General features: G+C 43.5%; 1 protein-coding gene and 1 long non-coding RNA gene across 6 annotated transcripts in view; one reads left to right on the plus strand and one right to left on the minus strand.

The window, feature by feature from the left end:
- Window positions 1–1,882: 1,882 nt before the first annotated feature.
- LOC135188071 (uncharacterized) lies at window positions 1,883–8,237 on the minus strand. 2 transcript variants are annotated; one of them, XR_010307555.1, is made up of 3 exons: window positions 8,080–8,237; window positions 6,955–7,141; window positions 1,883–5,355 (listed from the first exon to the last, which is right to left on the minus strand). It is a non-coding gene; the product is annotated as an uncharacterized LOC135188071 (long non-coding RNA). The 2 variants fall into 2 exon arrangements; XR_010307554.1 differs by having other exon boundaries at window positions 6,955–7,057; window positions 8,080–8,220.
- A 1-nt stretch (window position 8,238) lies between these two features.
- The window catches only part of SATB1 (SATB homeobox 1), a 119,385-nt gene continuing 112,736 nt past the window's right edge, over window positions 8,239–14,887 (plus strand). For all 4 annotated transcript variants that reach the window (XM_064167279.1, XM_064167284.1, XM_064167285.1 and 1 more), the window contains exon 1: window positions 8,239–8,409. The gene's annotated coding sequence lies outside the window, so the exon portion shown is untranslated. The remainder of the gene's footprint in view (window positions 8,410–14,887) is intronic.

Raw genomic sequence — 14,887 nt, forward strand, 5'->3', positions numbered from 1 at the left:
CAATTGGAAGGGTTCCAGGGCAGCTTTGTAACCTTCTCTTGAGTCCTATTAAGTACGTTTGGGGAAGGAAACATGCATGGGACAGACTGTCCAAACTACGCCTATGTAACCTCCACATGGCAAAAGCAGGCAGTTAAAGCATGGGAGGGGAGAAATCTGTCCACTGGACTACTGTCAGGTTGTCACCTCTTTTTGAAGGAATATAGTCCTCTGATTTTGGAACACTGCAAGTAGCTAGAATGAAATTATTGTTAAGGAATAAATAAACTTTTTTTTCCTGACTATCAATGAACTTTTCCTTAAGTAAAAATTTTAGTCTGCATTTTCATTTTAATTTAGTTCAATTCCATTAAAATGGAACTCTAGCCTTGTAGCTGACAATATTCAAACTAATATTAGTGTCTAGCCATGCTAACCTTCTCAGCTTCTAATGGCAATCAGTGAGAATGGTTGAGGCCCCATTCCTGGAGGTGTTTAAGGCCAGGCTGGGTGAGACTCTGGCCAACCTGACCTAGGGTAGAGTGTCCCTGCCCATGACAAGGGGGTTGGGACTAAATGATCCTTGCAGTCCCTTCCAACCCTGACTGATTCTGTGATTTTATGTAATATAATGGAAATTTCCTGTGCTGTCCATTGTGATACAAAATCCAAGTGGACTAGAAACTCTAGAAAGAGAAGAGTTACCAGCAGATACTTGGTGTTACTATGAAACATGATGCTATGAATAAATGAAACCCACTGCTGTGAATGAACAGGTACTGATTTATATGGCTTGTGGTCTAATCCTGTAAAGGATTCTGGCACTCCAAAAAGTGGTTCTGATGTTCCAGTATCAAAATTTTCATCCCATAGTCCCCAACTAAGTACTCAGAATCACGTTTTACAAGTCAGTTTACCTGCAGTGCACATGGAAAGACACCTGGGGAGTCTGGAAAACAGCCAGTACAGTGTACCTTGACCTCAATATAAGCTGGCTGGAATTAACCAAGGGAAAAAAATTAGGTTTGTCCCAAATCCTGCCTGGCTCTAAAGCCAGGGCTCTACCTGAGGGCTACCTCTAAAGAGAGGGTGCTACCCAGAGCTGTCTGAGAGATGCCTCCATCCACTCAGTATCTACACCTTGTTTCTTTTTATGAAAATAGGTTCCTGTGATCTTTCCTTCAAAACTTATGTTTTATTAAAACATAGCTTGAGGAGAAGCTGGTTTCCCATCTCCCTCTACGTAACAACTCTGTGATTAGAGCACTCACACAATCATGAGATTCGTCTCTCCTGCCCTGAAAAGCCCCAATTCACAGCTCCTCTTACCCCAGGGAGGACTCTGACCATCAGGCTGATGTTTTTTTTAGAAATGGCAGTCTCGACCCTTCTGCTGAAAGAGTGCCCTTGAGCACAAACAAATTCAAGATTCCTTAGATCATAATCTAATGTTTAGATTATTCCCAGGGCTGAAGCACACAGAGTTTTCTCTTAATTATTTCTGTCTTTGCTATGCTAAATTGTTGGAATACACACAACCCCCACCCCGCCCCCCCGAGTCCCAGGAGTAAGTCCTATCATTACCATGACCCTGTTGTGTTTTGTCAGACTTGAGATCAATCTGATCAGGTCAATTTTTTGTGGACAAATGTCATAGTCCTGCAGAGGATGTGGGCATAAACTCACCTGAAAAGCCATTTGGGAGTCCCAAGTGGAAAAGGAAGTAACTCAAAGGCATAAATCAGGAGAGGTAAACATATTGCTTTGAGGTTTAGGAAACTGCTTAGCAGAGGTTATCTGTATCACACCTGTTTGTTCATATGCTTAAATTCCACCCAAGTCTCACACTTCACACCACCAAGACCCTCTTATTGACCAAAACACAAGTATTGACAGACACCTCTTTGTGCTCACCAGTGTATCTTTTTATTCACAGAAAACCACCAACCCAGCAGCAGTTGCTGAGAACAGTTAACACTGAAAGTTCTGAGTTTTACCCTCACAACAAAATCCTCGTCACAGCCCAGCTGACAGATTGATGATTCAAAGTACAGTGCACCTATGGTTGGGAATCATATTGCAAAGTTTACAGCTTTACATTAAAACTGGCCTGTCCCAAAAGAAGAATTGTGTTAAATCTTGTTCTCACTTCACAATATTCCTGAGGTGAAAACACAATTCTGTGCAAATAAAATGTTTACTTTGACATCTGACTATTGCCTTGCACACCATGACAAAAAAAATGAGCAGAAGGTCTTACTAACTGGAAGTGCTAATTCCAGACTCCAATTAAGTGTTGTTAACTCCAATTAAGTGTTGCTAACTCCAATTAAGTGTTGCTTTAAAATTTCCTGATTCTGGACATTTCCAAATCTCTGCATTTCTAATAACCCTGTCTCTAAATAGTGTTCAATGGTGAGACATTCACATTACCACCTCTAGCAGGAAAAAACTTTCTAATGGATATACTGAGAATACAAGAAAAAAAAAACACCAAAATGATGATTTGCTCTTATTTCTTCTGTTTTCATGAGACTATTTAGTAAACTCTAGTGGCATGCCTTGTAACTCCTAGTTAGGTATTCAGAATAGAAACACAACTCTTAAGTTAAATATAATTTGTGAAATAGATGCCATATTTAATAAAAAAGAATGCATGTAGTCAGAATCATATGATGTTTTCATCTGCATAGATGTAAAACCTGAATTTATTACATACAACCTGTATTTGTAGTAGTAGACAGTCACCTGGTTTCCCTTCACTGGTTTGAACTGGCAGTCCCTCACTATAGGCAAAAAGAAAAGCAGTCAAGACAAACTAGACACCAAGGGGAAGGAGAGAAGAACAGACAATGTACAGGAAAAGTGTTTCATACAAATATTAATGCACCTCCAATCCTTGAAAAAGTAGTAATTTTAGACTGATGGAAGACTGAAAGAGCATTCAGGCAAAACAGGAATGAGTCTGATGTCATTGATGCACCTGTAACAAGTTGATCTTCTCTTCTGTAAAGCTTAAGAGAAAATCTACAGGATGTGATTTAATTTTTCAGGTAACCCAAAGATGTCCCTTTTGCCTCTGCAAAAATGTGGAGCAAAAAGTAGTTACCATCTTGGATAAAAGCTGAGTGGACAGAGGTACTGTGCAGCATCAGTGCCTGTAACAGAAACATTCAATGAATGGCTGAAGCTTAAGCCAGTCTGGAGATGGACAGATGATGTGATGGCCTTTTCAGGGAACAGATGCTCAAGAGCAACATTCAAGCAGTGAGGTGACACAGGTCTAAGGTGGAAGATTGATACCCAACTAACAAAGAACAGAACAATTAAGACATTCAGAAACCTACTGAAAACAGCAGCCACATTCGGCAGTCTTCTACTGATCCACAGGTGAGGTGAAACATCAGACAAGGTTATGGTACTACTGATACTGGCCACTTGTATTTAAAAGATGCACAGAAGCCCACTCCACCATGGCTGTCATGATGTCATTGATGCACCTGTAACAAGTTGATCTTCTCTTCTGTAGAGCTTAAGCTTTAAGAGAAAATCTACAGGATGTGGTTTAATTTCTTAGGGAACCCAAGGATGTCCTTTTGCAGAGATGTGGGGCAAAAAGTAGTTACCATCTTGGATAAAAACTGAGTGGACTGAGGTACTGTGCAGCATCAGTGCCTGTAATAGGAACATTCAATGAATGACTGAAGGAAGCTTAAGCCCGTCTGGAGATGGACAGATGATGTGACGGCCTTTTCAGGGAACAGATGCTCATGACAGACATTCAAGCAGTGAGGAGACACAGGTCTAAGGTCGGGAGGTTGATACCCAACTAACAAAGAACAGAACAATCAAAAGACTTCAGAAATATACTGAAAGCAGCAGCCACATTCGGCAGTCTTCTACTGATCCACAGGTGAGGTGAAACATCAGACAAGGTTATGGTACTACTGATACTGGCCACTTGTATTTAAAAGATGCACAGAAGCCCACTCTACCATGGCTGTATTTGCTGACTGCCATTTTCATCTACAATAGATAATGCTAATACTGTCTGGCACATAGTTAACTCAAAACAAGTCTTTAATATCATCAAGCTGCTGAGACAAGTATGTGTAGACCAGGCTAGTAAGCATGTTTCTTTGGTATGTTTCATAAACATTAACATACAAATAGATTACAAAACTCAGGCTCCTGGGTTTTTTATGTTGAAATAGAAAGAAACCCAAACAACTCAAACATTATTTTCAGTTTCTGGTGTGCTTAAAGCAAGACATGAAGAGAAGAAGTGATCAGAAGAAGTATTAGGAGGCATGTAGCATTTTTCCTGTCTATAGCATTAACCACAAACTCCAAGCTGGAAATAAACCTCACATGATAAGGTAGGTATCACTTGTGAACAATGGAAGTACCTAAGCATTACAATGAGTTCTGTTGATTATCTGTAGTTTCAGGCAGAAGATGGCCTTCTTTATCAACCATGGGTCCACATCCACACAGAGTTTCTTCTTCATAATGAACATTCCAAGTCCTACTTAACATCAGATACAGAAAAAAGGATACAAAAACAAGCCAACAACAACAAAAAAAAAAAACTCAAACAAATCCAAACCCACAAAATCTACATTTATTTGGCTCCTGGAACTATGTGGATGCTTTTAACCCCACTCTACTCCTCGCTCCACTTCCCACCCCATTTTACTCATGTCCAAACATAAATAAATTTACATGTCTGAAAGGAACTGGAAAGCATCTGTGATTATTTCCCAGAGGATCTGATAGCTCTTCTCACACAAAAGCTATTTCCACACCATTATGTCACAGCAGCACTGCCAATAAGGGGAACCTCAGGAAGGGCCTATGACATAGTTCCAATTAGTAGATTCACCATTTTCATTACCTCACTTGAAATATAGTTTTGAACAGAAATATTTTCAGTTTGTCCTTCATTTGAATTGGTTGTGTCTATGGACCTTTTAGAAGGGGTCACCAACAACATGGCATTTGAGTAAGAGCACTTTCACACTTATTCCAAGTCCCTAAAACTCATGGGATAGTGGCATTCCTTGGCAGGCTCTAAATTCACAAATCCATGAGTGGCTTCTTGTGATTCACATGCCACTTTCAGTTTTGGCAGGTAATGCCAATGCTACTGGAGAATGATTATCTGAATGAGATCTGCACCCACTTCCCTCAAAGCAGGACTCTGGAAAAAGCTCAGAATGGAGCTGCCAGCATAAATACATAAAAATGTATGTGAACACTTATTCTGTAAAGGGTTTTGACTGTACAATTCCAGCCATCATGGAGAAGCAGGATGAGCAGGACTTTCTGTAGTTCCTGTAGAAGGTTGAGCAAGCAAACATCTGGGGGTGGACACTGAGGAAAAGGAAATATCTATGTGTCAGTAATAGGAAAGCTATATTGTGCACCTGCTTGTTAGGCATGCCATCTGCATTCAGTCACACCATAACACAGCTTTGATGGCATGCCCACAGCTAAAGGGCAGGCAATATATGTCTTGCTTCACCGACATGATAAAACTCACTGCTTAATGCCGTAAATCATGATTCTCAAACACAGCATATGGTTGTCCCATGTTTTTCAATGTGTAGACCCATGCAAAGTATTTTGATAACTGAAAACGCTGAAGGAGCATCATGGTGAAAACCAACTCACACCAGGTAGGCAATAGGACTTGTCATTATATTTTGTTGGCCTCTACCTCACAACATCCAGCAAGCCTTGCTTACAGTAACTTAGTAACAGCAATTCTGTTCCCACTACTGCTCACAATCTCGTATTCAGTGTTTCTTGTTTCCAAAGTAAACTGCCTTACACACTTCAAAAGTATCATTTTGCTGTTTAAAAAGCTTAGAAAACAAAATAAAATCTAAAATAATAAAGAAAAAGAAGTATCTTTTGAATAATATACAAAATTGATGAAAAAGAAGGTCTCCATTGCATTTCTTTTTTAAGGAAGCATTTTTCATAGCATACTTGAGGATCTTCCAAGAGGGAGCTCTATCTAAATTCAGTTCCAGTCCTGGCTCTACTCTTAAATCCGTGTGTGGCCTCAGACAAATGCGTTAAATTTTCTTATTTCAGTTTTCCTGCCTTTAAAGTAGGGATAACACAACGAGCCCAAACAGCTCAGGTGTGACTTATGAGTAACTTATTAGATTTCTGAGACATGAAAGGTGTTTATCACTAAGGCTTTCTGACCAGTCAGTCAGAAGAGTGTGATACAAATAAAGGAGACGTGTCTTTAACAATAGATGGATGCCAGTGAAGTCAGTCAGTCACCCTGAGTAACTGTGCCAGGGGGCAGCTCCAGGGAGTGGTTAGTTATAAAAGTGAGTACTGACTTTCTATTTATTGCCCCATGGTACCTAAAGACTATAAAAATCTAAGTCCTCTCTGAGAAACGAATAGGTCCAAAGCACTACAACAGATCAGCTGCAAGCAAATAAAATGTTCATCCCTGTAAGAGAGCTCAATGTTATTTTCTAGTGGAAATGTCAGGATTGATTAAAGACTTAACATTTCTATTTAAAATGAGAGAGCAGTGGATGACACGTTTTAAAGGGAGGAAAAAGTCAGAGGTCTGATAACACGGAGATAATGGGGTAAATTAATTTCTGGTGTTGCTGTGGTGATCTGATATTTAGCATATTTGGTCCACATTTATATCACTGTACATAGTATAAACAGGAGTGCCTTTTAATAACTATGACAAAAAAGCACTTCCCACTGGCAAGGTCAACATTATTAATTGTTATTCCAATTATTAACCTTTGAGCTTATGTGCCCTCCATGAATTAATGATTATTCAATAACTGTGCTACAAGGTTGCACTTTCTAATAGCAATTAATAGAAGGGCATACCACTGGTTAACAAGGAAAAGCACCGACATAGCAACTTCATGGTCCTAGTCTTGTTTCTGAGACGTGCAAAGTTGCCTACAGGAGCTGTACCTGTCAACTTCCAGGGCTGAAAAAGGCCATCTGCATTAAAGTTCAAGACAAATAAATCCCAGAGGCTGGGCTGACATCCAGGGTCCCCTCTCTTCTCAGTCTCCTAGGGAATAAGAAACAGACTCTGCTTCAAGGGAAGCCTTCACTCATTGCTAGGCTCACTCTCACGGATCTCCACTTCCAAATCCTGCATCAGCAAAGATGGGAAAAAAAGGTCTTTAAAACAAAGTAAGAGAGAACAAGTCCCTCCCCCCGGAGAAGTTACACGAATAAAGCCGATTCTCAGAACTGAGTTACTGAGGAGCACGTGGTGCCAGGTGAAACACCAGGCGAGAGAAATGGAGGTGATGTGCGGTGGGGCCTGGCTCCTCTCCCGGCCGGCCGCGCCCCCAGGGATGCCTGCCCCCACCTCCAACTCCCACGTTCTTACGGAGGCCGCCGGCGCGATTGCGGAGCGTCTGCCTCAGATGTCTTAATGGCTGGTGGCCGAGAGCGGCTGCCGCTGGGGCGCGGGGAGTAGCGGCGGGAGGCGGAGAGGGAAGGTGTGGAAATAAAGTGGAGATAGATGTGCGAGGGGAGGATGGGGGGAAAGGGAGAGCGTGGATGCGGAGAGGGGGCGCAGTGCGCGGGCAACGAAAGGCGAGGGCGCAGGAGGTGTTTTGGCCCCTCTCACTGGGCTGGCGGAATCGCAGGGACGAACGCCCTCCCTCCAGAGCTGCCACCAAGCCAGCCCCACCACCACGCGGGGCCGGAGCGGGCTGAGACGCGGAGCCGCCGCGCACACCCGCACAAGCGCGCACACGCTCACACACTCACTTGCACACGCACACTCACATACTCACGCAGCCGCCGCGCTCCAGCCGCCTCTCGCTACCTCCCCCCCCAACTCCCGCAGCCTACGGCCGCCGCGCAGGCGGGAGGAAGCTGGCGCGGAGACCCCCGCCCGCAGCCGGCCTTCCGCCACCGGACTGCCCCGACGGCATCGCCGCCTGTCCCCGAGGACAGCGCGCACCTCCCCGCCCGAAGGGGCCGTACAAGGCAGCGGGACGAGGGGGCCGGGGCGTGCAGACACACACAGACACACGCAGACAGACAGACCGAGGCAGAGCTGCCTTACGCCGGTACCTTGCTGCCCTGGTGTTTTCCGTCCGGGCTCCTCCTTGCTGAGGCGGCTTGGAAGCGGAGCCGAGCAGGCAGGCGGGCGGGCGGGTGCGTGTGTGTGTGTGTGTGTGCGCGCTTGTGTGTGTGCATGCGTGTGCGTGTGTGCGAGAGCGAGCGACGAGCGAGAGAGACTCTCCCCCCTCCCCTTCCCCTCCTCCTCCTCCTCCTCGCTCTCCTTCCTTTAAACGCCCACTCCTGATGGGTGAAAAGACAACTTGAACTTCAGTGCAATTAACTTCGCCGGCGCCTCGGAAGCCGGAGGTGTCGCCGGCCTCGCCCGCCGCGCTCCCATGAGTGAGTCGCTCCCGCTCCTTCGTAGTCGCTTCTCGGGGACAGGGGGGACGGGGCCGTGCCGGGGGCACCCACCGTGGTAATTTACAGAGGCCGGCGGTACAGACTTGGGAGGGAGGGAGCGCGGGCGGGGGAGGCGCGGGGCGGAGGGGACGCCGCTTGGCGCTGCCGCCGCCGGAGCCTCCGGGCCGGCACGGGCTCACACCTGCCGCCGTGACGCGGCCGCCGCTCCGCTCCCTGCCTGCCACCGCCTCTCCTGCCACGGACACGGGGGCACTGGAGGAGGGGGGGTGGTGGTGGTGGGGTGGTGCAGAGGGAAAAAAAAAACCAAACCACCTAAAAGTTTGACAAAGTTCTTCCCTGGCGCCGCGCACATCTCGCCAGCGACCGGCGCTAGCGACGGGGCGGCGGCACTCTCTCGACGGCGCGGGGCGCGGCGGCGGGTCGTAGCCGGCGTGGGGGGCACGAGAAGGAGGGGGTCGTGGGGTGGCGCTTCCGCGGGGCGCGGGAATTGCGCGGGCGACAAAGCGGCGGCGGCGTGTGGCACGGCCCCCCTCACCCGCCCGCGGCACGACCCGGCGCCGCCGCTGTCACGGGCAGCAGTGCCAGGAGCTCGCCTCTCTGCTCCAGGATCTTCTGTTTGATTTTCCTGCTCCGTCTCCAAACCCACTACCTGAGGTTTTGCTCAAACCGTCATCCTTTTGTGGCCGTCACCACTCGCTGCTCGGGGAGCACTCCTGACAGGCACCTGCCCGGTCCGGAGCTCCCCTCTGCCAGTCTCCAGGCTTCTTTGACTGCGAGAGAAACTTCGCTAAAATGCAAGTTTGACGAAATACTTTGCATCAGCTCCTACGCTGACATGAGTTTAAACGGACGAAGGCCATCCGCTGGTTTTAGCCAGTCCAACTGAGCACAGCGCTTCTGTGACAATAATGCACAAATTCAGATGCAGAGAGTCCAGGGCGTATGATCCGGTGGTGCCCTTTCATTCTGGTCCATGCTGCTCGGGTGGGAGTTAGCAGCAGTTCCTTATTTCTACTTTACGTTATTTTGGTACAGTGCATTCGTATATTCGTCTTGCTGTAGTCTGCTGGCAAACATTAGCATTCAAGCTTACATTTTTGACAAATGTGCAGACTGGAATAGCACGAATAGGCATCTTAAATATTAACAACCTAAGCATCTGTTGTGAAACAAATTTAATATATTTACTCTGTTTTTCTCACATTGTTAGAAAAGGTTACAATAAGTGTAAAATTTCAGCTGTAGTTAGCACAGGGAACGCTTGGATACTTCACTATCTCTTCAAGCATTTAACACAATCACCAGATAGAAATGTGTCAAATCAGGCGCACTATTCAGAAACAACTTGAAAGAGTAAGCAGGAGTGTAAAGACATGAATGCAGGATGTTCTCTGCAGTTTGTGTCTTCTAATTACTCTGCAGCACTATTTGTAGAATTTGGGAGGGCTCTTTTCAGTCCGGTGTTCCTATCAGCTCTTTTAGTTCATTTACACGTACACTCATTTTCTCATTCATTTTGAGATTGTTGCTGGTATTACCTTGCTTTTCAGGTCAAGGCAAAGGTTTGCACGGGAGTGTGTAATAACGTACGGTAGGCAACAAAACGAGCAGGCAGCAAATGCAACATGTTTGTGTATAAGCATGCGTCTAAATAGATAACACGCACATATAATAAGGCAACAGAAGAGAAATTAAAATGACTGGCTAGTATGCTATGCATGCCCACTCTGGAATACAAACAGCTAGCAGAAGAGAAACAACTGACTCCCAAGAAATTCCTCCATCCCTAGAATAAAACTGTTCTGAGTAGAACAAGAGCACAGAAGAGTGAAATCTCCAAAAAGACTGTAGAGTTATTTCAGGAATCAGTGCATTCCTTCCTTTTCCCCCCACAAGTTCAAATATGTTACAAGTAAGTCCTTTGTACACAAAAGAGTTTACTGAAACAAACAAACAAAAACCCCCCAAAACATTTAAATTGAATGCTTTTTGTTTATATACTCTGCAATCCTGGCCATTTCCTTTTTATATTCTTTGTTCTCGACACCTGAAATAGGAAAGTAACTCATAGTTTCTCCTCTCCTGTTATTTTAGTGATGCGCAAGAATCCTAACCTGCTGCTGCATGCTCCCGAGAAATCACTCTTAAGGCAGACAGAGTCAGCCTGTAACTCGCTAATGGGACATAGTGCTTTGGCAGAATGAGAAGCAGAGAGGATCTGCAACCGTAGCCTGAGTGTATACATGAGGAGGACACCTTTTTGGTTCGCAGCATAGGCCCAGCAGGTCAGCTGATGAGCATCTTCCCTCTGCTGCTGCGCTTCCCAAGCCAGGGCAGGCAGTGCCAGTCCTGCCTACAGCCCTGCCTGCAGCCCTTCCAGTATCCCACGGGCACGGCTGTGGACAGTCCTGCCGGCAATACGGGCACATCCACTGCTGAAAGCAGCTCGGGAACCTCCTCAGAGTAGCGAAGTCCTGAATAAGCACTTACTCATTCCACATGTCAGGTCTGGGATAGCGAGAGGTTTAAATGCGTGTGACTGCCATTTAGAAGATGAACAGATGAAGTCTGGCATTCTTGGGGAAAAAATTACTAAAACCTGCAAGTCTTTTAATTGTATCAACTACTCAATTTTTAGAGGTATTGTCACCTTTTTATTGTTACCTATTTTGTAATCTAAGATTATCAGATAAATTGGAAGACCTTCTTAAGGGTTTTGGCTGTATTTGTCAAAAAAAACCCCAACACATTAATCAAGGACATTATTAGTAAAATAGTTTGCAATATATGGGGGGGAAAAAAAGTAGATTTCTGCATTAGATCTGGAGGAAATGCAACTTTGAAATGTTCTAGTCATATTTCTGGGAACTACACTGTTGTAATATAGATACTACTGATTCATTTTATTACCTTCTTGTATATAGCTGCCATTGCTCTCTCTAGATATATTTAATATATATCCAATGAAGCCACAAACTTTCCTTCCACAACAGTTTAAACACATCTGGAACATTTAACTTTTTTTTTTTTTTTTTGGGGGGGGGAGTAATTTATGTTAATAGATGTAAAGTGTATATACAATCTCCTCAGAAATCATTGCTTTTTCCAAAGGGGAATTATTTTACTTTCAGTCAGGGAATATATTTATAAGAACAGAATAACTCCAAGTATGTGCAATCCTGTATATCGTTTTATTTTCTCTTATATTAGGTTGATTATATAAAGCTTTCATTTAGAATGATGGGATGGTGAAATTACAGAGGAGTGATTGGCTTTTGTTGGTTTGTTTTTTTTTCCTCTTCAAATGGTTCAAGTTGAGGGCTGCAAAAATGAGTGTTTTTGGTAAAGTTCTTTGAGTACATAATATTTTTTTTTCATAGAATTCTGACAAATTAATTTAATAGAAAAGCCACAAGTCTCTTAGCACATGAGGCTGCATTTTCAGGTAAAATGGAAGTTCTGCTTTTGCCATTACAGACATCAGGCTTCAGTAATCCGCACCTCTTGTGGAATGAACACTTTCTACTTAAAGCTATCATGCACCTACTGTTTATTTACGCTGCATTAATCTGACAGCACAGCAATCAGAGGAAAAATATGACTTACTTTCCTGAAGTAAACACCGGTTTATAGGTTAGTGCATGTATTTATATTCCTGTCGCCACTAAATAATGGCTGTCTCCATTTTAATATCTACCTGTGGTGTTATCCAAGGCAGATGTCTCTTCCTTGTTTAAAATGAGGGAGGGAAAAAATGGAAGGGGTGGGGGGAAGAGGTGGTGAGGAAGAAAAGAAAGTTTTGTATCATTCCACTCGAAGAGGAACTTAATAGCAAAGTGATTCAGTATTCCTTTCTGTAGCATGCAGAAGCCAGTTTTAAAGACATAGCGTACAGTTTCACTTGGTGTATTTGAATTGCATCTCAAACAGGGAAAACAGAGTTCCTTAACAGTGTTTGTCTATCCAAGTCACCGAAATTGTATATTCAGGCAATGGCAGATTAAGGGCAGAAGCATTTTATTAATAACTGAAAGCACATATGTGTGTGTGATGAAAAATGTTCTGCAAATCTGTCACTATGCAATCAAGTGCATTTTTTAAACTTTAGTTGTCACAAAGTTGCTACTGTTTCTAAAAAAAAAAAAAAAAAAAAAAAAAAGAGTCAAACAGTTTGATGGTTAAAGAGTAACTTACAGTCCTTACTGCTTGCTATACTGAATTTTTGCAACTTTATAAAGTCCCTATCAGAAAACCTCATTGATGTTACATTTAATCTTGGACAGCACATCCGAGTAGCTGGCGTTTGAACTGAAGATAACTGCAGTGAGAATAACACACAGTTGGCACAAAGCTTCTCTAAATCCCCCCCGCCAGAAGATTCCATGAATAACCTCTGCCTGAGAGGTCCTTTTTTTGCCTCAGATCCTGAATTTGTTATATTTAATATTAAGTTAGCTTGCGCCCTAGTTCCCAGGTGAGCAGTGACATGAATTCTCAACAGCTCAGGCCACAACTTGTAACTGTTACTTCAAAAAGTGTGGACTGTGATGTTCCCTTCAAAAAGAATGTTCTCAAAAATCTAAAATCCTGTGGCATCTGAGCTTGCCACAGTTATCACTGACACTTGATACCTGATTTGTTGCCTTGCAAATGCCAACGTTCTGATGGTTTCTGTTCTGCATTGTTCTCAACAGGTATGTTAAATCGTGATAGAGGTTAATTTTCCAGAGACTTGCCAGTACTGATCTTGTTCATATGTTCTGATCTAGTCCCTGTGCCCTACTGTAACAGCTGTAAACTACTCTTAATCTGTGGAATCTGGTGCAGTGTAGTAGGAATGGCATAGTGATAGTAGAGTACAGTAGTAAATTGTAGTAGCATAGCTCAGGCACTGTCTGAATTGTAAATACCTGCTTTTAAACTTGCTGGGCCTGACTTTCCTCTCATGCACACAGGTCTATCCCTGCTGAGGTTGGTAGAACTTCATTTTCTCAATTCTTGTGAGGACTGGTGTTGGATGTTGATAGACTGAGGGACACACTAACACTTAGTACTTATGCCAAGGTCACCTTTTACCTATTTATTTGGATATACCCATACCCAGCAGTCTCTTTGGAGATCAGTTTTCCTGTGTGACTCTGTGTATTCGTGTATGCTGGGATTCGGATGGGCTGTGAGACAGTTTCCTTCCACTGGAGTGTAGGCTACCTCTTTTCTTTCTGAGCTGTTGTAAAGCTTCCTTGGAAAAACATCTCCGCAGGTATGAGTTCCCAAGAGTTAGCTCTCGCCACCTTGTGCTCTTCTGTTGTGAACTGCAGGTTAGATAGGCAAGGGAGTTTGCACAACTGCAGATGGACCTCAGTTACCCGAGCTACACGTGGGTGCAGAACATCAAGATGGGCCACATCTATCACCTGTGTTGGCTTTGCATAACTCTCAGTGACTGTCTGCACTATCTCTTTCCCTTGGCAGATTATGACATGATATGACCTGAGGAGATGAGGGAGGTGCTTTAAACCTCGAGTGCATGTCATCTTCCCCAGATCCTGCTCTGACAGGATTTATTTGGCCAGCAGCAATAATTTGTGTTTTGTTCCACTTGCTGCTCACTAGAAGTAAGCAGTGATGCACTTGGATCATACTGTCTCATAATCTTTTCTGGGGTCTGGAGTCCTAGTTCTGGTTTCAACCCTGACAAAGATGTGTGATCTTGGCCACGTTTGCAATCCTTAATGTCATAAACCCTGATTTTGAAAATGCTTAGCACTCATGACTGAAGAAAGAAAGCTGCCACTCACTGTTCCTCTATAAATGCAGCCTTAATATGCCCCTAATTTATTTACTTTGTTAGTAATAAAATAGATTATTAGTAACAAACTATCTTTTTGTTTATATCTATTAGTAATAGATATGTTTCATAGAGCACTGAAGGATTAATTCTTTATATTTGCAAACCAGTCCTAGAGTGGAAAATGTTGTAGAGCAAAGAATTGCTTCTCTGAACTCAAACTCACACGCAAAGGTGCAACAAAGGTATTTGTTTTTCAGTAACTCTACTTAGAATTTATGTCAGTTTGTAACAGCCAGGTAATTTAAACCACTTTCAATGAATAGGAGAAAAATTCTAAATATCATACACATCCTGCATTCCCAATTTTAATACATTAAATAAATGACAGAAAGAGAGGAGGGGAGAGAGCGAGCGAGAGTGCACGCATGCAAACTCACAGAAAGACCAAAGGCAAAAAAGGAAGCAGAGGGAAATTGCAGAGTGAGTTTTTAAATGTTTGTAATCAAAGATTAGATGAACATTTTTGTGGACAGGTGTATTTAAAATATTTAAAACCATTCACACTTTTCATCATAGGTGGGCTGCCTTAATATAAGAAGTCTCAAGAATAATTAGAGGCATCTTTAAAAAAAAAATGACAGTTTTATCTTCTAAAGATTCATGGCA

This window comes from Pogoniulus pusillus, chromosome 28 (genome assembly GCF_015220805.1).
Source record: "Pogoniulus pusillus isolate bPogPus1 chromosome 28, bPogPus1.pri, whole genome shotgun sequence".
NCBI classification, from domain to species: Eukaryota; Metazoa; Chordata; class Aves; order Piciformes; family Lybiidae; genus Pogoniulus; species Pogoniulus pusillus.